This window comes from Octopus bimaculoides, chromosome 12 (assembly GCF_046866305.1).
Source record: "Octopus bimaculoides isolate indiv1 chromosome 12, ASM4686630v1, whole genome shotgun sequence".
NCBI classification, from domain to species: Eukaryota; Metazoa; Mollusca; class Cephalopoda; order Octopoda; family Octopodidae; genus Octopus; species Octopus bimaculoides.
Window position 1 is genome coordinate 14,328,072 of NC_142939.1, and position 12,599 is coordinate 14,340,670.

At 36.5% G+C, this 12,599-nt stretch overlaps 17 non-coding genes across 17 annotated transcripts; all 17 read right to left on the reverse strand.

Moving 5' to 3' along the window:
- Positions 1-5,344: 5,344 nt before the first annotated feature.
- Positions 5,345-5,416, reverse strand: Trnac-gca (transfer RNA cysteine (anticodon GCA)). The gene has a single exon. It is a non-coding gene; the product is annotated as a tRNA-Cys (tRNA).
- Positions 5,417-6,500: 1,084 nt separating this feature from the next.
- Trnac-gca (transfer RNA cysteine (anticodon GCA)) lies at positions 6,501-6,572 on the reverse strand. Its single transcript has one exon. It is a non-coding gene; the product is annotated as a tRNA-Cys (tRNA).
- A 93-nt stretch (positions 6,573-6,665) lies between these two features.
- Trnac-gca (transfer RNA cysteine (anticodon GCA)) lies at positions 6,666-6,737 on the reverse strand. The gene has a single exon. It is a non-coding gene; the product is annotated as a tRNA-Cys (tRNA).
- Positions 6,738-6,995: 258 nt separating this feature from the next.
- Positions 6,996-7,067, reverse strand: Trnac-gca (transfer RNA cysteine (anticodon GCA)). Its single transcript has one exon. It is a non-coding gene; the product is annotated as a tRNA-Cys (tRNA).
- A 258-nt stretch (positions 7,068-7,325) lies between these two features.
- On the reverse strand, positions 7,326-7,397 carry Trnac-gca (transfer RNA cysteine (anticodon GCA)). Its single transcript has one exon. It is a non-coding gene; the product is annotated as a tRNA-Cys (tRNA).
- Positions 7,398-7,490: 93 nt separating this feature from the next.
- Trnac-gca (transfer RNA cysteine (anticodon GCA)) lies at positions 7,491-7,562 on the reverse strand. Its single transcript has one exon. It is a non-coding gene; the product is annotated as a tRNA-Cys (tRNA).
- A 246-nt stretch (positions 7,563-7,808) lies between these two features.
- Positions 7,809-7,880, reverse strand: Trnac-gca (transfer RNA cysteine (anticodon GCA)). Its single transcript has one exon. It is a non-coding gene; the product is annotated as a tRNA-Cys (tRNA).
- Positions 7,881-7,973: 93 nt separating this feature from the next.
- Trnac-gca (transfer RNA cysteine (anticodon GCA)) lies at positions 7,974-8,045 on the reverse strand. Its single transcript has one exon. It is a non-coding gene; the product is annotated as a tRNA-Cys (tRNA).
- A 93-nt stretch (positions 8,046-8,138) lies between these two features.
- Trnac-gca (transfer RNA cysteine (anticodon GCA)) lies at positions 8,139-8,210 on the reverse strand. Its single transcript has one exon. It is a non-coding gene; the product is annotated as a tRNA-Cys (tRNA).
- A 93-nt stretch (positions 8,211-8,303) lies between these two features.
- On the reverse strand, positions 8,304-8,375 carry Trnac-gca (transfer RNA cysteine (anticodon GCA)). The gene has a single exon. It is a non-coding gene; the product is annotated as a tRNA-Cys (tRNA).
- Positions 8,376-8,468: 93 nt separating this feature from the next.
- Trnac-gca (transfer RNA cysteine (anticodon GCA)) lies at positions 8,469-8,540 on the reverse strand. The gene has a single exon. It is a non-coding gene; the product is annotated as a tRNA-Cys (tRNA).
- A 246-nt stretch (positions 8,541-8,786) lies between these two features.
- Trnac-gca (transfer RNA cysteine (anticodon GCA)) lies at positions 8,787-8,858 on the reverse strand. Its single transcript has one exon. It is a non-coding gene; the product is annotated as a tRNA-Cys (tRNA).
- Positions 8,859-8,951: 93 nt separating this feature from the next.
- Positions 8,952-9,023, reverse strand: Trnac-gca (transfer RNA cysteine (anticodon GCA)). Its single transcript has one exon. It is a non-coding gene; the product is annotated as a tRNA-Cys (tRNA).
- Positions 9,024-9,115: 92 nt separating this feature from the next.
- On the reverse strand, positions 9,116-9,187 carry Trnac-gca (transfer RNA cysteine (anticodon GCA)). The gene has a single exon. It is a non-coding gene; the product is annotated as a tRNA-Cys (tRNA).
- A 258-nt stretch (positions 9,188-9,445) lies between these two features.
- On the reverse strand, positions 9,446-9,517 carry Trnac-gca (transfer RNA cysteine (anticodon GCA)). The gene has a single exon. It is a non-coding gene; the product is annotated as a tRNA-Cys (tRNA).
- A 93-nt stretch (positions 9,518-9,610) lies between these two features.
- On the reverse strand, positions 9,611-9,682 carry Trnac-gca (transfer RNA cysteine (anticodon GCA)). The gene has a single exon. It is a non-coding gene; the product is annotated as a tRNA-Cys (tRNA).
- A 93-nt stretch (positions 9,683-9,775) lies between these two features.
- Trnac-gca (transfer RNA cysteine (anticodon GCA)) lies at positions 9,776-9,847 on the reverse strand. Its single transcript has one exon. It is a non-coding gene; the product is annotated as a tRNA-Cys (tRNA).
- Positions 9,848-12,599: the final 2,752 nt, after the last annotated feature.

A 12,599-nucleotide genomic window follows, 5' to 3' on the forward strand; every position in this document is an offset into this window, starting at 1 on the left:
TCACAAGTACATTGAGAAAAGAATGAAATAGCGAGAAAAGTGATTGTGTAAATGGTACAGCGCGTGGCCTAGTAGTTAGGGTGTTGCTCACAATATCGTGGTTTCGATTCTCGAACTGGGCGTGACATTGTACTCTTGAGAAAAAAAACGCTTCGTTTAAAGTTGCTCACTTCCAATCAGCTGGCGACGGACGTGCGCCCCGTTCTACGGGAGTGTTGTGATCTTGATCACTTATACGCTATTGAAATCAGTTGACCGGCTCTGTGAGTCCAAGGTCTCGACACAGGAATGTCCTGGAGTTGATTATGACGGATAGTACGGTCGGATTATAACCGAGACTTTACTATCTGCAGTTGAATAGTGTACCACTAAACTACATGTTGTGGAACACCTGTTTTTTTTTTTTGTTTATGTATACAAATCAATAATATTGATTTCTATTACTATTCCAAAGCAACAGATGGAGAGGACATTGTCAATTAAAGAAACTTCAACGTTTGACAGGTGTTGTATTTCATTGACTAGCGTAATATTTATAAAGTTCCTGTCAAACTTCATAAGGGAAATAACTCCCAGTAATAATTTTTATGAATTATGTCCCATGAATTGTTTTCATTTAGCGACTGCTATGAAAACGTGTAGTTTAGAGAATATCTGAGATCATGGAAACAGATAGTGGTCTGCACCAGCAAAAGTTGCTAATTTTCCTTTAGTTTTCCGCAACCTTTCTTCACCTGCGGTACATTTATATTCTTTTCAAAAAATTTTATATTCATTACTTAGTTTCCAGAACATCAACACCTACCAGCAGATCTTTTCGGTTTGGCACATCTCCCTAAACCCCTAACCCTAAACCCTTATTCAACTCTAGCTCTAATCGAAAGAGAGTTTCAATTGGCTGCTACGGGAACATATACAAATAGCATATGTTTATTTATGTCCACCACTGTATTGCATATATAACGTTGCACCCACCCTCATATATTTTATATATGGTGTATGTATGTCATTATTCAGTTTATTTCAAGATTTCTTGCCAATAGAGAAAGAACCAGTTTCTAACCTAGATTCAAGACTCCTTCATTGGAATTTCAACAGCAACAAGATATTTCTGTTTGTTTTTGTGTATGTATGTATGTATGTATGTATGTATGTGCAGATTTGTATGTTTTATGTATGTATTCTTATGCATATAGTTACATATCTAGACATGCTCATATATATTTAAATGATAAACTTCTGGAAAGTTTTACAGTTGTAAAGCAGCAACTAATTGAATCTATGTAAAAAAAAAACTTTTTTTTTCAAAGAATTCGAAAGTGGAGTATCGAACTGAAAGCACCCTTATCTGCTCTTGAAAAGTCTAACCACATAGCTACATCATCGAATTCGACAACAGAAACATTTTTTCGTCTGCTTCTGATATTCTTTTATACTTTTTAGCACTATACGTCTATGCGAGATGCTTCCTCGAGACGAATATCACAGTTTCTTTGGCTTTCTACCATATATCCATATAAAGTAAGAAAGAAACAGAATGCCATTCATTTTTGGTAACCTCATTTTTGTCAAACCTGCATCCTTCCAAGAGAGTCAAAAGTTAATTCATCAGTCAAAATACTTAAATTATGCTACAACATTTAACCTTTCTGCCATATGCACAAGGCCTGAAATTTTGGGAGAGGGAGAAAGTCGATCACATCGACCCCAGTACGTGACTGGTACTTAACTCTACCGACCCCGAAAGGATGAAAAGCGAAGTCAACCTCGGCGGAATTTGAACTCAGAACATAAAAACGAATGAAATACTGCTGAGCATTTTTGACCGGCGTGCTTACAAATAATTAAGTGAATGAGTTTAGGTCGCTAAAAATAAGGTTTTTAAGCAATTGGGGATATAGCTCAGTGGTAAAGCATTCAACTGCGGATCGAGAGGTCCTTGATTTGAACCCGTGTGTCCTCTACTTAGCTTTTAATACTTTCTTTTTCTAGTATCTCTTTTGTTTTCAGTTGGAAGAAATTTTTGGCTTTTTCTTTTTTTTTTTGTCATTTTCATTGTTTGTTATTGTAATCACATGGCTATTCTTTATTATAATATTAATAATAATATAAGGAGGCGCGTGGCTTAGTGGTTAGGGTGTCAGCATCATGATCGTAAGATTGTGGTTTCGATTCCTGGGCCGGGCGACGCGTTGTGTTCTTGAGCAAAACACTTAATTCTACGTTGCTCCAGTCCACTCAGCTGGCAAAAATGAGTCACGCTGCGATGGACTAGCGTCCTGTCCAGCTGGGGAAACCATACGCCATAGAAACCGGGAAACCGGGTCCATGAGCCTAGCTAGGCTTTAAAACGGGCACATTTATTTATTTTTATTATGAAATAATATAAGCCTGGATACGCTATGCTTGAAAATTAGAAGGAAGGGTTATTGCCAAAATGCTTTATGACATAGATCTCTTGGTTTAGGATATGCTTAAAAGACAACAACAGCTAACAGTCACATATTGAATAGAAATGTTTAACAGTTCATATCATTGAACTATACAATTCACACTTAAGTTTCTCGCAAATCTCAAAATCCCGTTTGATTTTAAAATAAAAATTGTAAAGAAAATCAGTAGGATACATTCGTGTTCGAACCGAAAATCTCTGAGCATGCTTGAGAAAACTATACCTCACTAATGAGGCCAAATAATACCAAAGCATGTCTGTAGCCATCAACATAAAATTGGAAAATAACTCTGAGACATGTCAACAAGTCTCAGATTTATTCTTTAATAATCAGGCACAAGGCTTGAAATTTAAAGGGAGGAGACTAGTCGATTACATTGGTACTTAATTTATTTATGCTATGTAGGCAATGCACTCATAGCTGGGTACTTGAGTGTCACCCTCTAGGTTCATCAGAACTTCAAACATGAAGTGCAGTTTATCTGGGGAAACATTTACATTTCTATATACACATAGAGAAGCATTGCCAATTCAAAAGTGGACACGTTTGTAGGAAATTAAATTCAGGAGATTGCGAGGGAAGTTTGAATTTTGAAATTTGACATTTAGGTAAAGTTAATGGTCGGAGTCATGTACTAGAATTAAAATTAAACTGGTGAAAGGCAGAAATCGTCAAAATTCACTCACAATAAAAATAATGAACTGATTTTGAAGAAAATTGACCCATGAGTAAAGTCAAGCACTTCGACATATGAAACATCGATTATTCATATAATGTATTGGGATCTAAAAGTCAATGGAATATTTTCATGTAAATGGTCACATGGATTCTATTTTATGACATAACCTTAACACTTTTCTTCGGATTTTGCTGATTTTGGACACGTTGATCAATTTTGTACAGAGGGTGGCATTAAGGGAGGAGAAATAAACAAACATCACTCTCAACTGGTGGAGGTACACGCAACAGTTTGACTGCGATTTCAGACGGTCCAGTATGTAGGAGTATGCCGAAAGCGTTAACCGTGTAAAATCCCTGTCGAACCAGACATAACATCTTAATGAGTAATAGTTGGCACAGGGAATGTAGGAGATTTCAATACAAGGTCAGATGTGGGCTTAACTTCAACACGGAAAACACGAGCAACGCCGGGTCCAACATCTAGCTTATCAGTAAGAAAAAAAGAGGGATAATAAAATATATCTGAAGTGAAGAACGAATATACAGTGCGCGTTTATGTGGCGAAAGACATTAAGTATACAAAAGAATGTCTATAAGACGTAACTCTGTAAGATTATTAGGAAGAGTTATTTCCCTTAAACAAATAACTACGTTTCTGAATTTTTTGCAAGATTTTTTATATGAAACCGTGTGTTGATACGGATATTGTTCTACTTCATGATGATTGTTAAACACCTAAAATTATCCAAATGTTTTACTAGTAACCTCAATTACAATCGAGTCAAAGTTGAGGAAAAAATTCATTGTTACCCATATTTTAAACTCGTAACTTCGACAACAACAATGCTGATCAATTTTTATTCCAAAAAGCAATGCAACGGTACAAAATGATGATGCAAAGTAATGGTTTCAGGCAAGGAGAGGAAAAAGTAACGAGAAATCAGAAATTACTTGTTTTATCTCCACTTCTGCATTTTGTATACCCCATCCCGCCTTTTTTTTTTTTTTCTTTTTCAACATAATTGTAACGAAAGTCATCAAATCTTATGAGGAAACAAAATCGATATGCATGAAATATCTGCTCGACCCCCATTTAATTATTCATTTTCAAATTAAATTCCGAAATAATCATAATCTACACCATCTGAAATATATTTGAAAATTTGGATCTTGTTCAAAACGGGGGCACCAGTTTTCATTTATGTTTTATGTAGTGTTTTTGGTACCGAAACACTTTCAAACTTCGTATACTTATCTATTTTGTGTTATAGAACAGAAAAAAAAATTTGTATTCGAATTTTTTTCATGTAAAAAATTGTCTTATTTCGATAATTTCAACCAATCACTGACAAGTATTCAGTTGTTTATACTTACTCCTTTGGCAGTTTAAGCTGTGTAAAGCGTATTTAATCTCCATTACTTCTGGCATTTTGCAGAGGCAACACACGTGTGTTCGTTTTCCCTAACCCTAACTCTAACCCTAATTGACTTGCACCTTCCCTCAAAAACCATGCCTTGTGCCTATAATAGAAAGATTTATTAGCTACTGCCAATATGCTTCAGCCATTTTTTGACAAGGAAATAATAATTTTATCACCGCGATAATCGTTTGTTTACGTAGTCAGCACTTACTGTTATTCGGCTGAATGGACGTCAGTCATTGGTTGAAATTACAGAAATACGACAACTTTAACATGAAATAACTTGCGATGTACGTTTTTTTTGTTAAGAAGACTAAGAGAAAACGATGTTTTATATGACACATTCTACCAGTGTCCCAAGTTTCAAAGTGTTTCGTTAAGAAAATACTGGTGCCCCCGTTTTGAACAAGATCCGAAAATTTTCATTAAAAAATATCCATTTTTTAAAAAGTTATGGGGAAGCAAAATTGGAGGCGCGTGAATTATCAGAACCTCCCCTCCCCACCACCTCCGATACTTTTTTTTTTTTTTGCACATTCCGATATAATCGCAATTTACACCATCTGAAAGGAACTTCTGAAAATTTTCATTAACATACATTGTTTTCAGAAAGTTCACACTGGGGCACGTTTCTGTATGTTTTCCCCAAGTTTATTTGCTGAGCGAGGGAATACTATCAGAAGAAAAACGAATGCAAAAACAAAATAAAATACAAACTGGCAAGCAAATGGGTAATTATCCTTTCTGCTAGTATTTATAATGTGAAATTAAAAATTTCGAAAAACTGAAAGGGGACACCCGGGTTCGAACCGGGGACCTCTCGATCTGCAGTCGAATGCTCTACCACTGAGCTATATCCCCATCCGTAAACGCTATGCAAATTTTCTTCCATTTATAATGTTGCTATTATACATTATTTTTGCAAATTTAAAATAAAATAGAAAAAAAAATTGAAGGGGACACCCGGGTTCCAACCGGGGAACTCTCGATCTGCAGTCGAATGCTCTAACACTGAGCTATATCCCCATCCGTAAACGCTATGCAAATTTTCTTCCATTTATAATGTTGCTATTATACATTATTTTTGCAAATTTAAAATAAAATAGAAAAGAAAATTGAAGGGGTCACCGGGTTCGAACCGGGGACCTCTCAATCTGCAGTCGAATGCTCTAACACTGAGCTATATCCCCAAGCTTAAACGCTATGCCAATTTTCTTCTATTCATAATGTTGGTATTATACATTAATTTCGCAAATTTAAAATAAAATGGAAAAAAATACTGAAGGGGCCACCCGGGTTTGAACCGGGGACCTCTCGATCTGCTGTCGAATGCTCTACCACTGAGCTATATCCCCAAACTTAAACGCCATGCCAATTTTCTTCTATTCATAATGTTGGTATTATACATTATTTTCGCAAGTTTAAAATAAAGTAGAAAAAAAAACTGAAGGGGACACTCGGGTTCGAACCGTGGACCTCTCAATCTGCAGTCGAATGCTCTACCACTGAGCCATATCCCCAAACTTAAACGTAATGCCAATTTTCTTCTATTCATAATGTTGGTATTATACATTATTTTCGCAAATTTAAAATAAAATGGAAAAAAAAACTGAACAAGACACCCGGGTTCGAACCGGGGGACCTCTCGATCTGCAGTCGCATGCTCTACCGCTGAGCTATACCCCCAACGTTTAGCGCTACGGTAATTTTATTCCATTTATAATGTTGCTATTATATATTATTTTCGCAAATTTAAAATAAAATGGAAAAAAAAACTGAAGGGGTCACCCGGGTTCGAACCGGGGACCTCTCGATCTGCAGTCGAATGCGCTACCACTGAGTTATATCCCCAAACTTGAACGCTACGGTAATATTATTCCATTTATAATGTTGCTATTATATATTATTTTCGCAAATTTAAAATAAAATGGAAAAAAAAACTGAAAGGGGACACCCGGGTTCGAACCGGGGACCTCTCGATCTGCAGTCGAATGCTCTACCACTGAGCTATATCCCCAAACTTAAACGCTATGCCAATTTTCTTCTATTCATAATGTTGGTATTATACATTATTTTCGCAAATTTAAAATAAGATGGAAAAAAAAACTGAAGGGGACACCCGGGTTCGAACCGGGGACCTCTCGATCTGCAGTCGAATGCTCTACCACTGAGCTATATCCCCAACGTTAAACGCTACGGTAATTTTATTCCATTTATAATGTTGCTATTATATATTATTTTCGCAAATTTAAAATATAATGGAAAAAAAAACTGAAGGGGACATCCGGGTTCGAACCGGGCTCCTCTCGATCTGCAGTCGAATGCTCTACCACTGAGCTATATCCCCAAACTTGAACGCTACGGTAATTATATTCCGTTTATAATGTTGCTATTATATATTATTTTCGCAAATTTAAAATAAAATGGAAAAAAAAACTGAAGGGGACACCCGGGTTCGAACCGGGGACCTCTCGATCTGCAGTCGAATGCTCTACCACTGAGCTATATCCCCAACGTTAAACGCTACGGTAATTTTATTCCATTTATAATGTTGCTATTATATATTATTTTCGCAAATTTAAAATATAATGGGAAAAAAAACTGAAGGGGACATCCGGGTTCGAACCGGGCTCCTCTCGATCTGCAGTCGAATGCTCTACCACTGAGCTATATCCTTAAACTTGAACGCTACGGTAATTATATTCCGTTTATAATGTTGCTATTATATATTATTTTCGCAAATTTAAAATAAAATGGAAAAAAAAACTGAAGGGGACACCCGGGTTCGAACCGGGGACCTCTCGATCTGCTGTCGAATGCTCTACCACTGAGCTATATCCCCAAACTTGAACGATATACCAATTTTCTTCTATTCATAATGTTGGTATTATACATTATTTTCGCAAATTCAAAATAAAATGGAAGAAAAAACTGAAGGGGACACCCGGGTTCGAACCGGGGACCTCTCGATCTGCAGTCGAATGCTCTACCACTGAGCTATATCCCCAACGTCAAACGCTGCGGTAATTTTATTCCATTTATAATGTTGCTATTATATATTATTTTCGCAAATTCAAAATAAAATGGAAAAAAAAACTGAATGGGACACCCGGGACCTCTCGATCTGCAGTCGAATGCTCTACCACTGGGCTATATCCCCAACGTCAAACACTACGGTAATTTTATTCCATTTATAATGTTGCTATTATATATTATTTTCGCAAATTCAAAATAAAATGGAAAAAAAGACTGAAGGGGACACCCGGGTTCGAACCGGGGACCTCTCGATCTGCAGTCGAATGCTCTACCACTGAGCTATATCCCCAACGTTAAACGCTACGGTAATTTTATTCCATTTATAATGTTGCTATTATATATTATTTTCGCAAATTCAAAATGAAATGGAAAAAAAAACTGAAGGGGACACCCGGGTTCGAACCGGGGACCTCTCGATCTGCAGTCGAATGCTCTACCACTGAGCTATATCCCCAACGTTAAACGCTACGTTAATTTTATTCCATTTATAATGTTGCTATTATATATTATTTTCGCAAATTTAAAATAATATGGAAAAAACAACTGAAGGGGACACCCGGGTTCGAACCGGGGACCTCTCGATCTGCAGTCGAATGCTCTACCACTGAGCTATATCCCCAACGTCAAACGCTGCGGTAATTTTATTCCATTTATAATGTTGCTATTATATATTATTTTCGCAAATTCAAAATAAAATGGAAAAAAAAACTGAAGGGGACACCCGCGTTCGAACCGGGGACCTCTCGATCTGCAGTCGAATGCTCTACCACTGAGCTATATCCCCAAACTTGAACGATATACCAATTTTCTTCTATTCATAATGTTGGTATTATACATTATTTTCGCAAATTCAAAATAAAATGGAAGAAAAAACTGAAGGGGACACCCGGGTTCGAACCGGGGACCTCTCGATCTGCAGTCGAATGCTCTACCACTGAGCTATATCCCCAACGTCAAACGCTGCGGTAATTTTATTCCATTTATAATGTTGCTATTATATATTATTTTCGCAAATTCAAAATAAAATGGAAAAAAAAACTGAATGGGACACCCGGGACCTCTCGATCTGCAGTCGAATGCTCTACCACTGGGCTATATCCCCAACGTCAAACACTACGGTAATTTTATTCCATTTATAATGTTGCTATTATATATTATTTTCGCAAATTCAAAATAAAATGGAAAAAAAAACTGAAGGGGACACCCGGGTTCGAACCGGGGACCTCTCGATCTGCAGTCGAATGCTCTACCACTGAGCTATATCCCCAACGTTAAACGCTACGGTAATTTTATTCCATTTATAATGTTGCTATTATACATTATTTTCGCAAATTCAAAATGAAATGGAAAAAAAAACTGAAGGGGACACCCGGGTTCGAACCGGGGACCTCTCGATCTGCAGTCGAATGCTCTACCACTGAGCTATATCCCCAACGTTAAACGCTACGGTAATTTTATTCCATTTATAATGTTGCTATTATATATTATTTTCGCAAATTTAAAATAATATGGAAAAAAAACTGAAGGGGACACCCGGGTTCGAACCGGGGACCTCTCGATCTGCAGTCGAATGCTCTACCACTGAGCTATATCCCCAACGTCAAACGCTACGGTAATTTTATTCCATTTATAATGTTGCTATTATATATTATTTTCGCAAATTCAAAATAAAATGGAAAAAGAAACTGAAGGGGACACTCGCGTTCGAACCGGGGACCTCTCGATCTGCAGTCGAATGCTCTACCTCTGAGCTATATCCCCAACGTTAAACACTACGGTAATTTTATTCCATTTATAATGTTGCTATTATATATTATTTTCGCAAATTCAAAATAAAATGGAAAAAAAAACTGAAGGGGACACCCGGGTTCGAACCGGGGACCTCTCGATCTGCAGTCGAATGCTCTACCACTGAGCTATATCCCCAACGTCAAACGCTACGGTAATTTTATTCCATTTATAATGTTGCTATTATATATTATTTTCGCAAATTCAAAATAAAATGGAAAAAAAAACTGAAGGGGACACCCGGGTTCGAACCGGGGACCTCTCGATCTGCAGTCGAATGCTCTACCACTGAGCTATATCCCCAACGTTAAACGCTACGGTAATTTTATTCCATTTATAATGTTGCTATTATATATTATTTTCGCAAATTCAAAATAAAATGGGAAAAAAAACTGAAGGGGACACCCGGGTTCGAACCGGGGACCTCTCGATCTGCAGTCGAATGCTCTACCACTGAGCTATATCCCCAACCTGGTTATTGAAAACAAAATTTGTCTACTTTATTCTCAATAATGTGAGTAAGCGGATTTCTGATTGGCCAGTTGAATATTCGTATGCTGTGACATCAGACAAACGGCAACAAATAGTGCGCTTTACACTGAGACAAATGGACAGTGTTATTCAAATTGAGGGATATTATTCGCTTAACTGATCGTTAAAAGGTCCTCAATTGTAATGCTGGGCAAACCTTGATAACCTTTTTTTATCTCTTTACTTTCTTTTTGTAACTTTCTCATTTCCTTTTAACTGTTTTACTACTTTTATTGTGAGTGTTCGCGGGTGTAAATGTTGTTGTTGTTGGCACTCCGTCGTTTACGACGTCGAGGGTTCCAGTTGATCCGATCAACGGAACAGCCTGCTCGTGAAATTAACGTGCAAGTGGCTGAGCACTCCACAGACACGTGTACCCCTAACGTAGTTCTCGGGGATATTCAGCGTGACACAGTGTGACAAGGCTGACCCTTTGAATTACAGGCACAACAGAAACAGGAAGTAAGAGTGAGAGAAAGTTGTGGTGGAAGAGTACAGCAGAGTTCGCCACCATCCCCTTCCGGAGCCTCGTGGAGCTTTTAGGTGTTTTCGCTCAATAAACACTCACAACGCCCGGTCTGGGAATCAAAACTGCGATCCTATGACTGCGAGTCCGCTGCCCTAACCACTGGGCCATTGCGCCTCCACATATATACATATACAGTAATATCTCGCTTTACGAGGATCCGCTTTATGAAACTCCGGGTTTGCGAGTTTTATTTTTCAAGCACAAGATTCAAATTTTGAACGAAACGCAAAAGCTTCTACCATAACAAATGCTTCTGCGTGTTACCGAGAAATTTATAGAGCGAAATAAAAGCTTCTCCTAAGTAAACAACTCTAGACTTGTCTTAAAAAGAAATCTATAAATCTGTCTGCGAGTGTTTGTAAATCGGCGATCGCGTCTAGAAGTGATGATGTATTCGAGTCTAGAGCGAGTGAAATTGATTCAGAAAACAGTTCTTGACATTCCTTTAACTTTATATATAAAATATTCAGTAAATTTTTACAATGTAATAAACTTTAAAAACGCATAAAATCTGTACGATGTATGCGGTAGAGACTCGGCCGCTAACAACGAAATTCTTGTCGTCGTTGGCGGCTCGCCTTACCGAAGTGTTAGGTAAGGATGCTTGGCTGTTCAAATACCTCGGCCACGCCATCACCCGTGATAATACCACAAGCGTGTTCGCATGCTTCAGTAGGTTCCAATGAATCTGATGCACTTAGTGTTGAATTAATGTTTTTTTTTTCTCTTTCTTTTTCTTTCTATCTTTCTTTTTTCTCTCATGTTTGTTTTCTTAGGTTTGGGATTTGGAGTTGAATGTGGTTTTCCATTATATAGGCATCAAATATACATACGTGTTATAAATGTAATACAATTGCTAATTAGTCAAACTGGTAAAGTTATACCCTCTCTGTCTGCGATTTTCACTAAGAAAAAAAAAACACGAATTTTTTGCGTGGAATCAAGTACCCTGACCTCTTAATATGCTGCAAATCCCTTATTTTGGTTCGGGAAAAGGTGGAGGGGGCAAAGAGGGGGATGTATTTAATAATGAACCATGTAATTCATACTCTGGGAAATTTATTTCTGTAAAATGTTGTTTTTTTTTCCTTAAACACACAAGATTTAGTCTATAAATTTAGGATGTTTTTGAAAGATACTATATTTTAACATCAGAATATATATACTTTCTCGCACAACAATTAAGATATATTTATTTTAAATCGTTCATCTTTCTCTCTTAGCTTGTATATAAAGACTGATACCTGGTATTAACTAAAGGAATATTGATGTTATAGGACATGCTAACTATATACTAAATATAAACTAAGAGGTATATTATAGGTTTTAAAACTTTTTAGTGTTAATCCATACATGATATTATAATTTCTTAGGGGTACTTAATTAGAAGGGCTACTTACATAAAGGCCCTTATAAATACTAAGATCAGGAGGGCGGAACACTTTGAGAAAGGGATAAATAAAGTAATTACTAAAACCATGATGAAATCTGATCAACTAGACAGAAAAATTCATATGGATAACATACTAACTTTTGTTTAGCACACTAACTAATTATACTATATAGCTTTTATTATATTGTAATATATGCAATGCACTTTAATTTCCAAACTAAAAATATTAAAAGTAAGTTTCCATCAAAATCAAATCAAGCACAAGATCTATAAAGTGCTACTTTTGAAAATATTTAAAAGTACGGGTGACCCTATGTACGCATGATACCCTAAGGTCTAATCTATTATTAATCAGTTTGCCCTTATCTTTATGCTTAAAAATTCCAATGTTTCCATGGAGCACAGCTCACACCTGTATTTACTATATCTTTAAGGCTGTGCTTTTCTTATTATTTCCCATTTAAGGTTAAACCCAATTCTGCTTTCCTTCAGTTCCCAAATGTTACTAGATAATGACGTACAATTTGCCATATGTTTAAGTTTAAAAGAGGACATGTGGTTGTACAGACTTTGTTTCATATTAATCAAATAACCAATGTATATAAAATGACTAGTTGTAGTTATTATTGTACATTTATAAATTACATTCTGGGTATATATATATATATATATATATATATATATATATAAATTGAAGATATAATCATTAAAATGATTATATCAGTGGCTAGCATATAATCAATGACCATATCAGTAAAATTAATTTT